We start from the raw sequence: 15997 nt of genomic DNA, 5'->3' as shown, positions 1-15997 counted from the left end.
TCCAGGCCTGTGAACTCCTCAGTGGGTGTGGCCAACCGCCTGGCTCCGCCCCACCTGGTGTGGACATCAGACCCTGGAGGGAGGTAACAAGGGTTTTGTGTTTGGCTGCTGTAACTGCCTAGGGTGGGGGTGTGTGTGTTGGTATGTCTGTGACTACCTGGCTAGTCCAGGGCATCACAATAGATAGACAGACAGGGAAAAAGATAGATAGACAGACAGGGAAAGCGATTGAGACAGATGGAGAAAGAGACAGAGACAGTTAGAGACAGACAGGGAAAGAGACAGACAAAGAGAGATAGAGAGAGAGACAGAGAGATATATACAGAGGGGGAGACAGACAGAGAATGGGAGAGAAACAGAGAGGCAGTTACTATCCCGGGCGTTAATACATTCTATTTATACATTCTGTCCTGGGAATGGTAATACATTCTATTTTGTTAACAACAGTTATTAACCCGGGCGAAGCCGGGAATTACGGCTAGTTCTATATAAAAATGAGGGTCAAAATAAAAATCAGAATTAGGACTTGACATAACTTTACTGCAGTTCATCGAAAAATCTGTGTGCTGCAGCGAAGGCATGGGGAATGGTGACCGAGCGCCTGTGTCCTGGACAATGGCAATATAAGAAATATACAAAGAATTATTCTTAACCTCATGTATTACAAGCTGAGCTACGGCTTCACCAGCAGTTTGACGGAGAAAAAGACAGAGACAGACAGGGAAAGAGACAGACAGACAAAGAGATAGAGAGAGAGAGACAGAGAGATAGAGAGAGATATATACAGAGGGGGAGACAGACATTATAATTACATTTATATCTATTTGTTTTGTGGTTTTTGTGTGCAGAATACATTTTTGTTAATACATTCTATTTTGTTAACAACAGTTATTAACCCGGGCGAAGCCGCTTAGTACAGCTAGTTTTATATATATATATATATATATATATATATATATATATATATATATATATATATATATATACTTGTCATTGATTTATACTTATATTTTTAACTTCTACTAAATAAATAATCTATTTTACTATACTGAAATCACTGTGTTTTGGTGGAGTATATTCTGCTCCACAAGTGTTGTTTTAATTCAGTTGTGCAGTGAATTATTTATTCAGACCATATTGTTGTTAATTAGACACAAGAAATGTAGAAATGTAACAACCGAGTCCGGCTGAACAGAAACCTGCAAGTCTTTTTTTTTTTTTTTTTTTGGCCTCTTTAAATTGAAAGCATGAGTCTGGAGAAGTTGAGAAGGAATATCCCGGCTTAAAAATGTTTGAAGCCCATCAATCTCCGCGACCACAGAGCTAATGTGGACCTGGTGTTTTCTTTGAATGAAATCACTCTGAGTGGTTATATGTTGATCTAACATAAAACAAATGGAAATGGGTGTTTTCCGCAGCCGCCTGTACCATTTATTTTGGAAAAACAATGAGAAACCTGGCAGAATTTTATAAGAATGGACTTTGTAAATAGCGGGAAAAAAAAGTTTAAATATTTAATGTTTTATTTTTAAAAAAGTTACAATTTTATATCATTTATATAAAGTTTTTTCTTGTTTTTCTTCATCTTTATCAAATCAAATTGAAAAATTAATTGATTAACATCAGAGGAAATTTGATATTATCTAAGGGTTAACGCAATCGTGAGATGTGACCCACGGTGATTTACAGATCATCACTGCCAAATTAACTCTTTTGTCAGGTAGTCATGCAAATTAGTCTTCGTCCATAAATTTATGCGAGATATAGCTAATTTGCATATATTTTCCTCCATGAAGCTTTGGGAATAAAACTACACACAACTGATCTACTGAAAGGGACTTTCTCATCATCGTAAATGGGTAGAAATGCAAAGTTCTTGTATACTTGCACTTCAAGTCTTATTAAACCTTATCTGGTACCAGACAAAGGTTAAAAATTATAATAGAGGAAATTTATGGCACACAAAGTGGTGAAAAATGATTTTTTTTATTTATTTTTCACTGATTTCTGCAAAAAGTCACACCAATAACTCCTTATGCCTTGGCATAAGGAGTTTTTGGGGGGACTTTTTGCAGAAATTAGTGAAAAATAAATAAAAAAATCATTTTTCACCACTCTGTGTGGCATAAGGAGTTTTTGGTGAAACTTTTTGCAGAAATCAGTGAAAAATAAATAAAAAAAATCATTTTTCACCACTCTTTGTGTGGCATAAGGAGTTTTTGGTGTGACTTTTTGCAGAAATCAGTGAAAAATAAATAAAAAAATAAATTTTCACCACTCCTTGTGTGGCATAAGGAGTTTTTGGTGTGACTTTTTGCAGAAATCAGTGAAAAATAAATAAAAAATCATTTTTCACCACTCTTTGTGTGGCATAAGGAGTTTTTGGTGTGACTTTTTGCAGAAATTAGTGAAAAATAAATAAAAAAATCATTTTTCACCACTCTGTGTGGCATAAGGAGTTTTTGGTGAAACTTTTTGCAGAAATCAGTGAAAAATAAATAAAAAAATCATTTTTCACCACTCTTTGTGGCATAAGGAGTTTTTGGTGAGACTTTTTGCAGAAATCAGTGAAAAATAAATAAAAAAAATCATTTTTCACCACTCTTTGTGTGGCATAAGGAGTTTTTGGTGTGACTTTTTGCAGAAATTAGTGAAAAATAAATAAAGAAATCATTTTTCACCACTCTTTGTGTGGCATAAGGAGTTTTTGGTGTGACTTTTTGCAGAAATTAGTGAAAAATAAATAAAAAAAAACATTTTTCACCACTCTTTGTGTGGCATAAGGAGTTTTTGGTGTAACTTTTTGCAGAAATCAGTGAAAAATAAATAAAAAATCATTTTTCACCACTCATTGTGTGGCATAAGGAGTTTCTGGTGAGACTTTTTGCAGAAATCAGTGAAAAATAAATAAAAAAAAATCATTTTTCACCACTCTTTGTGTGGCATAAGGAGTTTTTGGTGTGACTTTTTGCAGAAATCAGTGAAAAATAACTAAAAAAAATCATTTTTCACCACTCTTTGTGTGGCATAAGGAGTTTTTGGTGTGACTTTTTGCAGAAATTAGTGAAAAATAAATAAAGAAATCATTTTTCACCACTCTTTGTGTGGCATAAGGAGTTTTTGGTGTGACTTTTTGCAGAAATCAGTGAAAAATAACTAAAAAAAATCATTTTTCACCACTCTTTGTGTGGCATAAGGAGTTTTTGGTGAGACTTTTTGCAGAAATCAGTGAAAAATAAATTTAAAAAATCATTTTTCACCACTCATTGTGTGGCATAAGGAGTTTTTGGTGAGACTTTTTGCAGAAATCAGTGAAAAATAAATAAAAAAAATCATTTTTCACCACTCTGTGTGGCATAAGGAGTTTTTGGTGAGACTTTTTGCAGAAATCATTGAAAAAATAACTAAAACATTTTTCACCACTCTTTGTGTGACATAAGGAGTTTTTGGTGTGACTTTTTGCAGAAATCAGTGAAAAATAAATAAAAAAATAATTTTTCACCACTCTGTGTGGCATAAGGAGTTTTTGGTGTGAGTTTTTGCAGAAATCAGTGAAAAATAAATAAAAAAAATCATTTTTCACCACTCTTTGTGTGGCATAAGGAGTTTTTGGTGTGACTTTTTGCAGAAATTAGTGAAAAATAAATAAAGAAATCATTTTTCACCACTCTTTGTGTGGCATAAGGAGTTTTTGGTGTGACTTTTTGCAGAAATCAGTGAAAAATAACTAAAAAAAATCATTTTTCACCACTCTTTGTGTGTCAGAAATGTCCTCTATTATATTGTCTAATGTTTTCTGAGCATCTATTACTTATGGTGAAGCGGAGCCTTATCCTTTTAATTAAGGGTTAAAAATTAGGGATGATCGAATACCTCAAATATTTGGCTTCGCGAATATTTTCCGAATAGGTCGCCGATATGCGAATATTCGATGCGCAATTAAAGTCTATGGGAAGCCCGAATAGTTCTGAATAGTTGTTATTCGGGTTTCTCATAGACTTACATTGCGCATCGAAAATTCGTGAATAGTCGAATATCGGTGACCTATTCGGAAAATATTCGCGAAGCCGAATATTTGAGGTATTTGATCATCCCTATTAAAAATCCTCTCTAGTGTCAAAAACAGAGGGATTTTTAATTCTACAGTTTACTGCTCTTTGTCGATGTTACCAGTCATCAGTTTTTCAGAGGTGGCTGGTTTTCTAGGAAAGATGTGCAGCGCTTCCAAGCTCTTTGCTATAGTGCTTAAAGGGCACCTGTCAGGTGCAATATGTACCCAGAACCAGGAGCAGTTCTGGGTACATATTGCTAACCCCTGCCTAATCGTCCCTGTATACACTAGCATAGATAAAGGGATCTATAGAAAAAGTATTTCTAAAGATCTTTTATCTTATGCTAATGAGCGCAGGGACTAGTCCCCTGGGCGTTATATCTCCCGACTAGCCGCCCTCTTAGCATGCTAGTGTAGCACCCCTGAAGACCTCAGTGTGCTACAAGGTTCTGCATCCACACCAGGATGCAGGGCCTACCCCCATAATAATAATAATAATAATAATAATAATAATAATAACAAAGTTTATTTATATAGCGCCAACATATTCCGCAGCACTTTACAATCTGGTGGGGGGTTGTATAGACAAATACAAAACAGAATAGTACACAATTCAACAGCTAGAGTAGGAATGAGGGCCCTGCTCGAAAGCTTACAATCTATGGGGGGGAAAGGGGGACACAAAAGGTTAAGCACACTTGTATATCTGGTCCGGCCATAGTTATGCTAGTCTATTGGTTACATATAAAGATGAATGATCTGGTCATTAGACAGTAACCTTTTGCGTGCCCTTACGTGCTATTGGTTGTATGTAGGATGTGGGGACAGAAATAGGAGAGAGAAGGTTCCGAGTAGCATTTAGAAGGTGGGACGGGGGAGAGTTAGGTTAGGAAGTTATTATGATAAGCTTGTCTGAAGAGATATGTTTTTAATGTACACTTAAAAACTCGGGGGCTAGATATTAGTCGCATTCTTTGGGGTAGTGCATTCCAGAAAACTGGCGCGGCACGAGAGAAGTCTTGAAGACGGAGTTGTGAGGTTCGTATTATGGAGGATGTTAGTCTAAGATCATTTGCGGAATGAAGGGGGCGGGTAGGATGATAGACAGAGATGAGGGATGAGATATATGGTGGTGCAGAGCTGTGGAGAGCTTTGTGGGTGAGGGACTTGAGTTTGTATTGTATTCTGTAGCTGAAGGGTAGCCAGTGTAGTGACTGGCACAAGGTAGAGGCATCGGTGAAGCGGCTGGACAGGAATATGACCCTGGCTGTAGCATTCAAGATGGATTGGAGCGGGGAGAGTTTGGTCCGAGGGAGACCAATCAATAAAGAGTTGCCTTTAGGGACCCAGAACCTCAGTGCCCGCTAACACCAAAAACCCAGGTAATCCCAGTTTTCCCTAACAATCCCCCATACAATGGTACTTACTAGGGTGGGACCAATGGATAGCCCCAAATTACAGGGTGCCATCAATGCACTGTTCATGCAATGCCTGGATTTGTCAGGTCTTCCAAAGAGAGATGCTCTTTTCAGCATTTCTGTACTTTGGAGAATTTATGGAAATTGCATCAATTTCCTTTGCATTACTAAGCTACGTGAAGGAAAGCGTTTTTTCAACAGATGATGCATATGTGGGGGCTTTGTGTACCCCGTGTATGCACTGAACATAGCCTCCAGATGTAACGTGAGCACAGCTGAAGTCTGGATCTGTTGGAGCTATATATATGGATAAAATAGCTAAATATATCAATCCATATATATCCCTTTATGTAAATGTGGCCGTCTTATGTGATCCTGATGATTTGCATGCAGCATGACTGTAGGGAAACCAGCGCAGTACAAGGAGGGGGCAGGGTATCCTGAAAGAAACATTGACTTTCGGGAGCCCCACATACTTTTATCCACATAATCACGCATAAGGGAAGGTGAATTCACCCGTTTGTTCCTAGTTCAGACACTTGACCCCCACTCAGAGCAAATGTTTACATTCTGGAAGAAACTGAACTGTAGGGAAATGACTGGAACCAGGCAATGGCGGCTCTGCCATGTCTTCATGTCTGCATACCACATTCCCATGAAGATCTGCCCCTCGCCGGGCCCGCTCTGCGGTACATTACTGCGTACACAAATCGTTTTGTTTCTTTGGAACCGGCTTCATGTCTTGTATCGAGAAGCCATTTATCCTGTTTATATAATTGTGTCTTTCAGCTTTCTTATTTAAAGACTCGGAGCAGCAACCGTTCAAGGGAAGTGGGATCGGCTGAGGATTACGCTGTTCTTTCTTTACTGCAAAGTCTAAAAAGTCTCTAAAATTTTTCAAAGGCAAGAAAAGTAACTTTTGGTGGAATAAAATGCTAAAAGTTCAACTGCTGGTGAAAGGAATAATCTTTTGCAATGTTGTCTTGTGTTATTTACAAAGCGGCAGCCTGCCTGGCCACATAAACTGCCACCGGTACCGTGTGTTTTAATTTCACAGAGATATGTCCAAAGGGGCTTTGGGCACATATTTTTGTGGGGACTATATTACTGTCCAAGGTGTTGTGCCAATATAATACTGTATGAGGAGCTGTGAGGATATAATACTGTATGAGGGGCAGTGGGGGATATAATACTGTATGAGGAGCTGTGAGGATATAATACTGTATGAGGGGCAGTGGGGGATATAATACTGTATGAGGGGCAGTGAGGATATAATACTGTATGAAGACCTGTGGGAATATAATACTGTATGATTGGCTGTGGGGATATAATACTGTATGAGGGGATATGGGGATATAATACTGTATGAGGGGCAGTGGGGATATAATACTGTATGAAGACCTGTGGGGATATAATACTGTATGAGGGGCAGTGGGGATATAATACTGTATGAGGAGCTGTGAGGATATAATACTGTATGAAGACCTGTGGGAATATAATACTGTATGATGGGCTATGGGGATATAATACTGTATGAGGGGCAGTGGGGATATAATACTGTATGAGGGGCAGTGGGGATATAATACTGTATGAGTGGCTGTGGGGATATAATAATGTATGAGTGGCTGTGGGGATATAATACTGTATGAAGGGCAGTGGGGATATAATACTGTATCAGGGGCAGTGGGGATATAATACTGTATGAGGGGCTGTGGGGATATAATACTGTATGAAGACCTGTGGGGATATTATAATGTATGAGTGGCTGTGGGGATATAATATTGTATGAGGGGCAGTGGGGATATAATACTGTATGAAGACCTGTGGGGATATAATACTGTATGAAGACCTGTGGGGATATAATACTGTATGAGGAGCTGTGGGGATATAATACTGTATGAGGAGCTGTGGGGATATAATACTGTATAAGGAGCTGTGGGGATATAATACTGTATGAGGAGTAGTGGGGATATAATACTGCATGAGTGGCTGTGAGGATGTAATACTGTATGAGGGGCAGTGGGGATATAATACTGTATGAGGGGCAGTGGGGATATAATACTGTATGAGGGCCTGTGGGGATATAATACTGTATGAGGGGCTGTGAGGAATTAATAAAGTATGAGGGGCTTTGTGGATAAAATACTATATGATGATCTATGGGGATATAATACTATATGAAGGGCTGTGAGAATATAATACTGTATGAGGGGCTATGGGGATATAATACTGTGTGAGGGGCTATGGGGATATAATACTGTATGATGGTCTATGGAGATATAATACTGTATGAGTGGCTATGGGAATATAATACTGCTGTGGGGATACAATGCTGTATGAGCGGCTGTGGGGATATAATACTGTATGATGGGCTATGGGGATATAATACTGTATGATCGGCTGTGGGGATATAATACTGTATGAGGAGCTGTGGGGATATAATACTGTATGAGGAGCTGTGGGAATATAATACTGTATGAAGGGCAGGGGGGTATAATACTGTATGAGGAGCTGTGGGGATATAATACTGTATGAGGGGCAGTGGGGATATAATACTGTATGAAAACCTGTGGGGATATAATTCTGTATGTGTGGCTGTGGGGATATAATACTGTATGAAGACCTGTGGGAATATAATACTGTATGAGGGGCTATGGGGATATAATACTGCTGTGCGGATACAATGCTGTATGAGCGGCTGTGGGGATATAATACTGTAAGATGGGCTATGGGGATATAATACTGTATGAGGAGCTGTGGGGACATAATACTTGTATGGGGGCTGTAATAACAAATCACTCTATTGTTGATGATACGATCAGGGACTTACACCAGAAGGTGATACAGTATTTTCACAAATGATGAAGACTTTCCTTTGGTGTGTTATAATAACTTTTATCTTAACTTTATCTTGTAACTTTACAAAGTTTTATAACAGTCCCAGTAAAACAGTAAGTTACTATAAATGCTATGAAATACGTGTGTAATTGTCACTTACATTTTTTTTTCTAGTGGAACACATCAAGGTTGAATGAACTGCAATTTTACCATATCAGTAAATATTTGGTCTCATAATAATGATGTTATTATTAGTAGTAGTTTTTATTATTATTATTATTATTATTATTATTATTATTACTACAATTTTTAATATTATCAAAACTTTTCCCATGTTTCCTTATAGGATGACTTGTCACACGTCAGTGACTTAACTTGAACTAACACTAATTTTCAATCTCGCAAAGTCAAAGTTATTTCTTAACTTGTTCTTTTGTTTAAAGTTTGTTTTATTTTTAACTTTTGTTTTATGTTTCGAGATTTATTTTTTTTATTTTTGTGTTAAATGCTGGGGTTCTTTGTAGTTTCAGGAAAATAATAAGCGACCATGTGTTATTTTTGCAATTCACAAAACAAACAGCATTTTTTTTTTTTTTTTGGTTTGTGAACAAAGACATCTCTATTTTGCAGGATCTGTGTCCTCCCCCTCTGTCCTCTGGAATGTACACTTGCTGCTGGTAACACAATGCAGAGGGAGGCAGTTGAGCTGAAAAAGATTTAATGAATGTGTGACCAGTGAATCACATTGAATCCGGCCCCGGCTGCTTACATTATCCCTAAATACATGACAATAAGGGACGCTGCTGCTGCTGCTTGGTGACTTCTTAAGAATCCAACCCTAAAGTGTAACAATCGCCTAATAACCTGCAGCATTAACCATGGTAAATGGTGGACCGGTCATTATTAATCAGTGTTAACTCAGCAGAAAATAATTAGAGGATTCATTTACCTGACATAGATGATGCAGGCTGCAAATCACTGTATACGACAGGAGACGTGCGCAAATCAAGAGGAAACTGGATGTGAACCGGGCAAAAGTTTAATCTCAGTAACTTATCTAAATCGAGCCACAGACACAGCTAGAAAAGACTGTGATCTTCCTGGAGCGGCTTCCCCTAAATTATAAAGGTATCAGATGTATCCATTCGCCGCTCCATGTCCATAGTATATACCACCTGACATGTTTTTAAGACGCCTGAGACAACTTGCCGCCAGAGGTGCCTGCCTGCAGTTTAGTCCCCTCACACCTGTAACGCCTGTACTCAGTAGCTGCAGAGGAACCAGACACTGTTATAAGGCTACTTTCACACATCAGTTTTTTGCCATCAGGCACAATCCGGTAGAAAAACTGATGCCACAGATCCGTCGCATCAGTTTGTTCCATCAGTTTCTTCCATTTTTCAACGGATTCATTGTGATACTGAGCATGCTCAGTTTAAAAAAATGCAATCCGTCGTTGGATTCCCTAATATGACGGATGACGCCATAGGCTTCCATTATACACATGCCCGACGGCACCGGATCCAGCATGGTCCGTTTTTTTGCCATTGTCAAAAAATGTTCCATGCTGCATCCTTTCTGTCAGCCGGACGAAGACATTTTGCCGGATCCAACGGACGCCACATGCAACACATGGCCATCTGGCACAATCCGGCGCTATCACAAGTCAATGGGGAACAAAACGGATTTGGCGCCGGATCCGTTTTATCCGCATTTTGCCGGATTGTGCCTGACGGCAAAAACCGGATGTGTGAAAGCAACCTGACTTATCTAAACCAAGTCAGAGACATAACTAGAAAAAACTGTGATCTTCCTGGACCTTGCTGTGAATGCACCTATTGCTTCCATGGAGGAGATAAGTGGCTTATCCTAAATTATAGAGGTATCAGAAACAGGGACAGAATCAGGCAGGCAAGGACATTATCAGAAAACAAAGCAGAGGTCAAATCCGGATCCGGCAGCGAGTTACAAATATGGCAAACAGGAGAATAGTCAGAAAGCAGGGTCAAAGCAGGAATCAATAATCAGTGCAGGAGGGAACCAAAGTCTAGCAGGAATAAAATCTATATCTGGCAATGACCAGCAGACAGAAGAAAGGATAAAAAGGGTATGGTGTCTTCCCATTTGCTGAAGCTGAATTGTGACAACCTCAGCTGGAAGACACATGCCACCTACACTCAGCCAGTGGTACTCCAGGCACCAGGAAAACCCAGTCTAGTGGATGAACGGAGCCTGCGTCCACCAGAGTCACCTGCACCGACTCCTCCCCCATCAACAGCACAGTCCGCAGCGGGAACATGGCGTCACCTGGTGACTAAAGCAGAAGTTGCAGGAGCGGACTCTGGTGAGGATGTCACACCACCATTAAGAATACATGTAAAATTGAGGGAGCATGCACTTGAAATTGAAGGTGGTAGAACAAGGCATTGGCTTGGTCACATTTAGGCCTCATTCAGACGTCCATGTTTTTAGTATGTGTTGTAATCGTTTTTCACGGATACCACATATACTCATCATAATCTATGGGGCTGTTCACAGCTCCGCGTTTTTCAGGCAGCAAGAATCACAATGGTCAAAACAAGTCTATGGATCCATGAAAAACACATGCAGCATAAGGAGGGCAGGTACTTCAACATTGAAAAGTACAGAAGATTTGTAATTTTATGATTTATTGATAAAAAAACCACTGATGGTAAAAACGGACACACAGATGACATGCTGATGCAAAGCACTGATTGACACCAGTACATGTCTAAATACATCCGTGTGAATGAGGCCGTAAGGAGAGTGGACTGGCACAGGACTCCGCTCACTAATGCTCCTGGATTATTGGCCCAAGGGTGATATAAAGGAGGGAAAAAAACACCCAGATATGCTGTCTACTGGGCCGATCCCAGCACCATACGTTGGGCCTATATGGTGCCTTTGACCACGATGCAGGTGAAAGGGTCAAATTGTGACCTCTCAAGATAGTAAGATTGTGACATGCAAGTTGCAAAAAACTCCATCTGGCTTTAACTTTTTGCAACTTAAGGGTGCTTTACACGCTGCGACATCGCTAGCGATTGCTAGCGATGTCGAGCTCGATAGCACCCGCCCCCGTCGTTCGTGCGACATTTGGTGCTTGCTGCCGTAGTGAACATTATCGCTATGGCAGCGTCACATGCACATACCTTGTCAGCAACGTCGCTGTGACCGCCGAACAATCCCTCCCTCAAGGTGGAGGTGCGTTGGCGTCATAGCGACGTCACTGCGGCGTCACTAAGCGGCCGGCCAATAGAAGCAGAAGGGCGGAGATGAGCGGGACATCCCGCCCACCTCCTTCCTTCCGCATTGCTGGTGGACGCAGGTAAGGAGATGTTCGTTGTTCCTGCGGTGTCACACACAGTGATGTGTGCTGCCGCAGGAACGACAAAAAACATCGTACTTGTGGCAGCAGCGATATTAAGGAAAGGAGCGACGTGTCAACAATCAACGATTTTGAACGATTTTGCGATCGTTGATCGTCGCTCCTTGATGTCACACGCTGCGATGTCGCTACCGGCGCCGGATGTGCGTCACTAACAACGTGACCCCGATGATATTTCGGTAGCGATGTCGCAGCGTGTAAAGCACCCTTTACTCTATGGGTCCCAATGTAACACAATTCACCTGTGATACTCAGCAATCAGTGGCCACAAGACCTGTGCCGTAGCCTGGGTGGTTGTGTATCTTAGCCTGATGAGTAGCATCACTATCTTCTCCTGGCTAGTCTGCCTGCACCACTGGCCTCTTCAGTTGGTGCTGTGAACATATTCTGGCAGCTCTATAACACCCGAACCCTTTAATTTAATAGTATTTAACTTCTACAAGGGAAATAAATGTTAAAACTGCATCACAAGTCACAATGCGAAGTCATAGGACATGACGGAAAAGATAATGTGATCATATCTGCTGCTCGTTACACCCTGGTATGTCTCTGCCCTCCACACTGGTACAACAGGAGGAGAAAACACTGTGTCAATAAATACATCTGCTGACTCTGAATCCCCCCCAGCAATTCACACTTAATCCTTGGAAACACCAATAGGAAGACCCCCACCAAGAGGAGTAGCTCCCCGGGTGACAACTCCTGCTTAGGAAAAGCCACCGGGGGCCACACAAACATAAACAGCCCAGAAGCCTGTCTGTCAGATATCAATTAAACCACGTCTTGGTGGAGACCTGGAGCTTCTGCTGGACGGGGATTATGGAAAGTAACTAAATAACTTAAGTAGAGTATATGTAACAATAGATAAGGCAACAATGTAAACAACAACATCTAAAAACAATACAAAAAAGAAAAAAAACTCTAAAAGCGGACATATCAAGTAACAAAATAAGATTTTATCTAAAACGTTAACTGTATCTTTAAACTAAAGGCGTTAAGCCACTATTTATATTACAGGGGTATATAATATATTATTTTATTATATTATTATTATTATAAGGGGTTGTCCAGGACTAACATATTAATGGCTTACCCCTAGGAGAGGTCATCAATACAACGTAGCCAACATTTAAATGTTGACGCCTCCTTGGAATACCCTAAATCTTTTCATCACAGGAGTCCAGGGAAATCCAGACAGTAAATCAATATCAGATCGGTGGGGTCTAACACCTGGTACCCACACTGCAGTTAGATGCACAGGGTGTATGAAGCCATAAACCAAAGCTGTGTTCATGGTGTATCATCTGTTCTCGGTACTGTTGCTCCTCTCCTGATGAAGTGAATGTGATCTGAGCTGCAGTACCGAGAACCACCACTACACAGTGTGCGGCGCTGTGCTGATCCGGCTCCGGACATTGTACCTCTGGTAGTCCCGGGAAATGCAATCTGCTGATTGGTGGTGGTGCTAGGTGTTGGATCCCACACCCTTACTTATTTAATCCTGAGAACAGCTTATTAATATGGGGTTAACATTTTATACATTTGTCTCTCCTTACAACTTTTAGTTGCACGGTGGCTCAGTGGTTAGCACTGCAATCTTGCAGCACTGGGGTTTTGGGTTCAAATCCCACCAAGGACAACATCTGCAAGGAGTTTGTATGTTTTCCCCGTGTTTGTGCGGGTTTCCTCCGGGTTCTCTGGTTTCCTCCCACACTCCAAAGACATACAGATAGGGAATCTAGATTGTGAGCCCCAATGGGGACAGTGTTTCTGATGTATGTAAATCGCTGCGGAATATGTTAGCGCTATATAAAAATAAAGATTTATTATTTTTATTTTTTTTAGTTGAAGTGCAGATGTTAAATTCTTTTTAATAGAGGAGCTATGATAAGGTGTGGGGGCTTTACACGCAGCGATATCGCTGGTGAAAGCACCTGCCCCTGTCGTTTGTGCGTCACGGGCAAATCGCTGCCCGTGGCACACAAAATCGTTAGGAGCCGTCACACGGCCTTACCTGCCTAGCAACGTTGCTTTTGCCGGCAAACTGCCTTCTTTCTAAGGGGGCGGTTCGTGCGGCATCATTAAGCGACCGCCCAATAGAAGCGGAGGGGCGGAGATGAGCGGCCGTAACATGCCGCCCACCTCCTTCCGCATTGCCGGCGGCCGCAGGTAAGCTGTAGTTCGTCGTTCCCGGGGTGTCACACGTAGCGATGTGTGCTGCCTCGGGAACGATGAACAACCTGCGTCCTCAACAATCAATGATTTTTTGAAAATGAACGACGTGTCAACGATCAACGATAAGGTGAGTATTTTTGATCGTTAACGGCTGTTCGTTGGTGTCACACGCAATGACGTCGCTAACGATGCCGGATGTGCGTCACGGAATCTGTGACCCCGGCGATACGTCGTTGCGTGTAATGGGGGCTTAAGGGAGGTGAAGAGAGAAATGCATTGGACATAGTTGTGCCCCAAGAAAGTAGTCATTTGTCATCAGTGTCTTCTCTTCCAATAAATAGGACCCCTGCCCACCAAGCTAGTCATCGCCTATCCCATGTAGATACCATAAACGTCTAAAGTGGGAAAAACAAATTATTTGTGGTTGCAGATATCAGATCCGTCTTTATTCAGTATAAAGCTATGGTATAAAATTGTTAATTTTGGTGGTGGAATGATGAGATCGTAATTCCACGGCCTCCTCGTTTTTGCGAGAGTTGAGCTCCTGTTCTTTCCTTCGTTCCTTTGCTTGGTTACATTAAGTCTGCGCGTTTCATTTACTGTAATTTCGAGATGCCGGCAGGTCACAGAGATTTGTTTGTGCGGAGAATAAGTGAAGACTTTGGAACAGAGGAAGGAAGGATGGCTACAAGCTCCCAAATGTAATCAAAGTTTTCTAGCTCTGTTTCCCTCATTTCCTTAAATTGAAATTATCCCGTCAGGTTTGCTATTGTCCACTGAGCACGGTCACCGGCCGCTCCAGGAATGTCTCTGTTATCAAGGACTGGAATCAAAGCCCCGTAATCAAACCTAAAGAAATGAACAAAGGGCCAAAGAAAACCCAGGCGGGTTATGACTGACAACCGCTAAAAGTGCCAGGAAGATAACTATTAATTAAAAAATGAAGGATGTCGTAATGTTGGAATTCTCCAATTGACCGCTCGTAAAATGTGCAGATAAGAAAGCTGAGGAACTTGAAGAGGAGAATAAAAAAACCCCAAAGAGAATGTCCCTTTTTATTGCTCCTATGTACCTAAAATTCCAAAAAGAAATGTTGCAAATAGTCATAAAAAATAAAAACCTCCTATGAATGTGAGTATGATGCGTCTATGCAGAGCTATGTGTCTTCATGGATACATATACAGACCCTGCATGGTGTCATCCTGCAGTCATACTCCCTGACATCCTTCTCCTACAAGAAAAATGCAAAAATGTTCCACCATTCTAGATTAATACGTGTGACTCAAGTCATTGAAGTTTTAAATGTTACATTGTGTCCTCACCATGAGATTATGCATTTAAAGGGAACCTGTCACCAGATTTTTTCCTATTAACCTAAAAGAATCCCCTTTTGCAGCTCCTGGGCTGCATTCTATGAAGGTGCACCTTGGCCCTGACTCCCCTTCCAGACCCCAAAAATAACTTTATAAAACTTGGCCATTAGGTATGCTAATTACCTGTGTTGTGCCAAATGGGCAGGCTCATTTTCTCCTCCTGTCCCCCCTCCTGCCGCTGATCGCCGTCCTCCTTTCTTGATTGACGTGATGACGCACCCGTCATCATCCTTGTCGCATTTTCAAATCTCGCGCCTGTACAGTTATGTCGGGTCGGCAGAGCAGAAAACATAGCTGCCCTCGCTCGCGCCAGTGAGCTAAATGCACAGGAGCGAGATTATGGGCGGGTATGAGGCTGGCGCTGATGAGGTCATGCACAGCGCCGACCATAATTTCGCTCCTGCCCATTTAGCTCACCGGCGCAAGCGAGGGCAGCTATGTTTTCTGCTCTGCCCGCGATATGAAAGAGCGAACTGCGCCTGCGCAAGCCGACATAACTGCACAGGCGCGAGATTTGAAAATGCGACGAGGATGATGACAGAGGCGTCATCACGTCAATCAAGAATGGAGGACGGTGAACAGCGGCGGGAGGGGGGACAGGAGCAGAAAATGAGCCTGTCCATCTGACCAACCAAGGTAATTAGGATACCTAATGGGCAAGTTTTATAAAGTTATTATTGGGGTCTGGAAGGGGAGTCAGGGCCAAGGTGCACCTTCATAGAATGCAGCCCAG

This window comes from Anomaloglossus baeobatrachus, chromosome 8, assembly GCF_048569485.1.
Source record: "Anomaloglossus baeobatrachus isolate aAnoBae1 chromosome 8, aAnoBae1.hap1, whole genome shotgun sequence".
In the NCBI taxonomy this organism is placed as follows: domain Eukaryota; kingdom Metazoa; phylum Chordata; class Amphibia; order Anura; family Aromobatidae; genus Anomaloglossus; species Anomaloglossus baeobatrachus.
Note: the sequence above shows the minus strand (reverse complement) of the source record.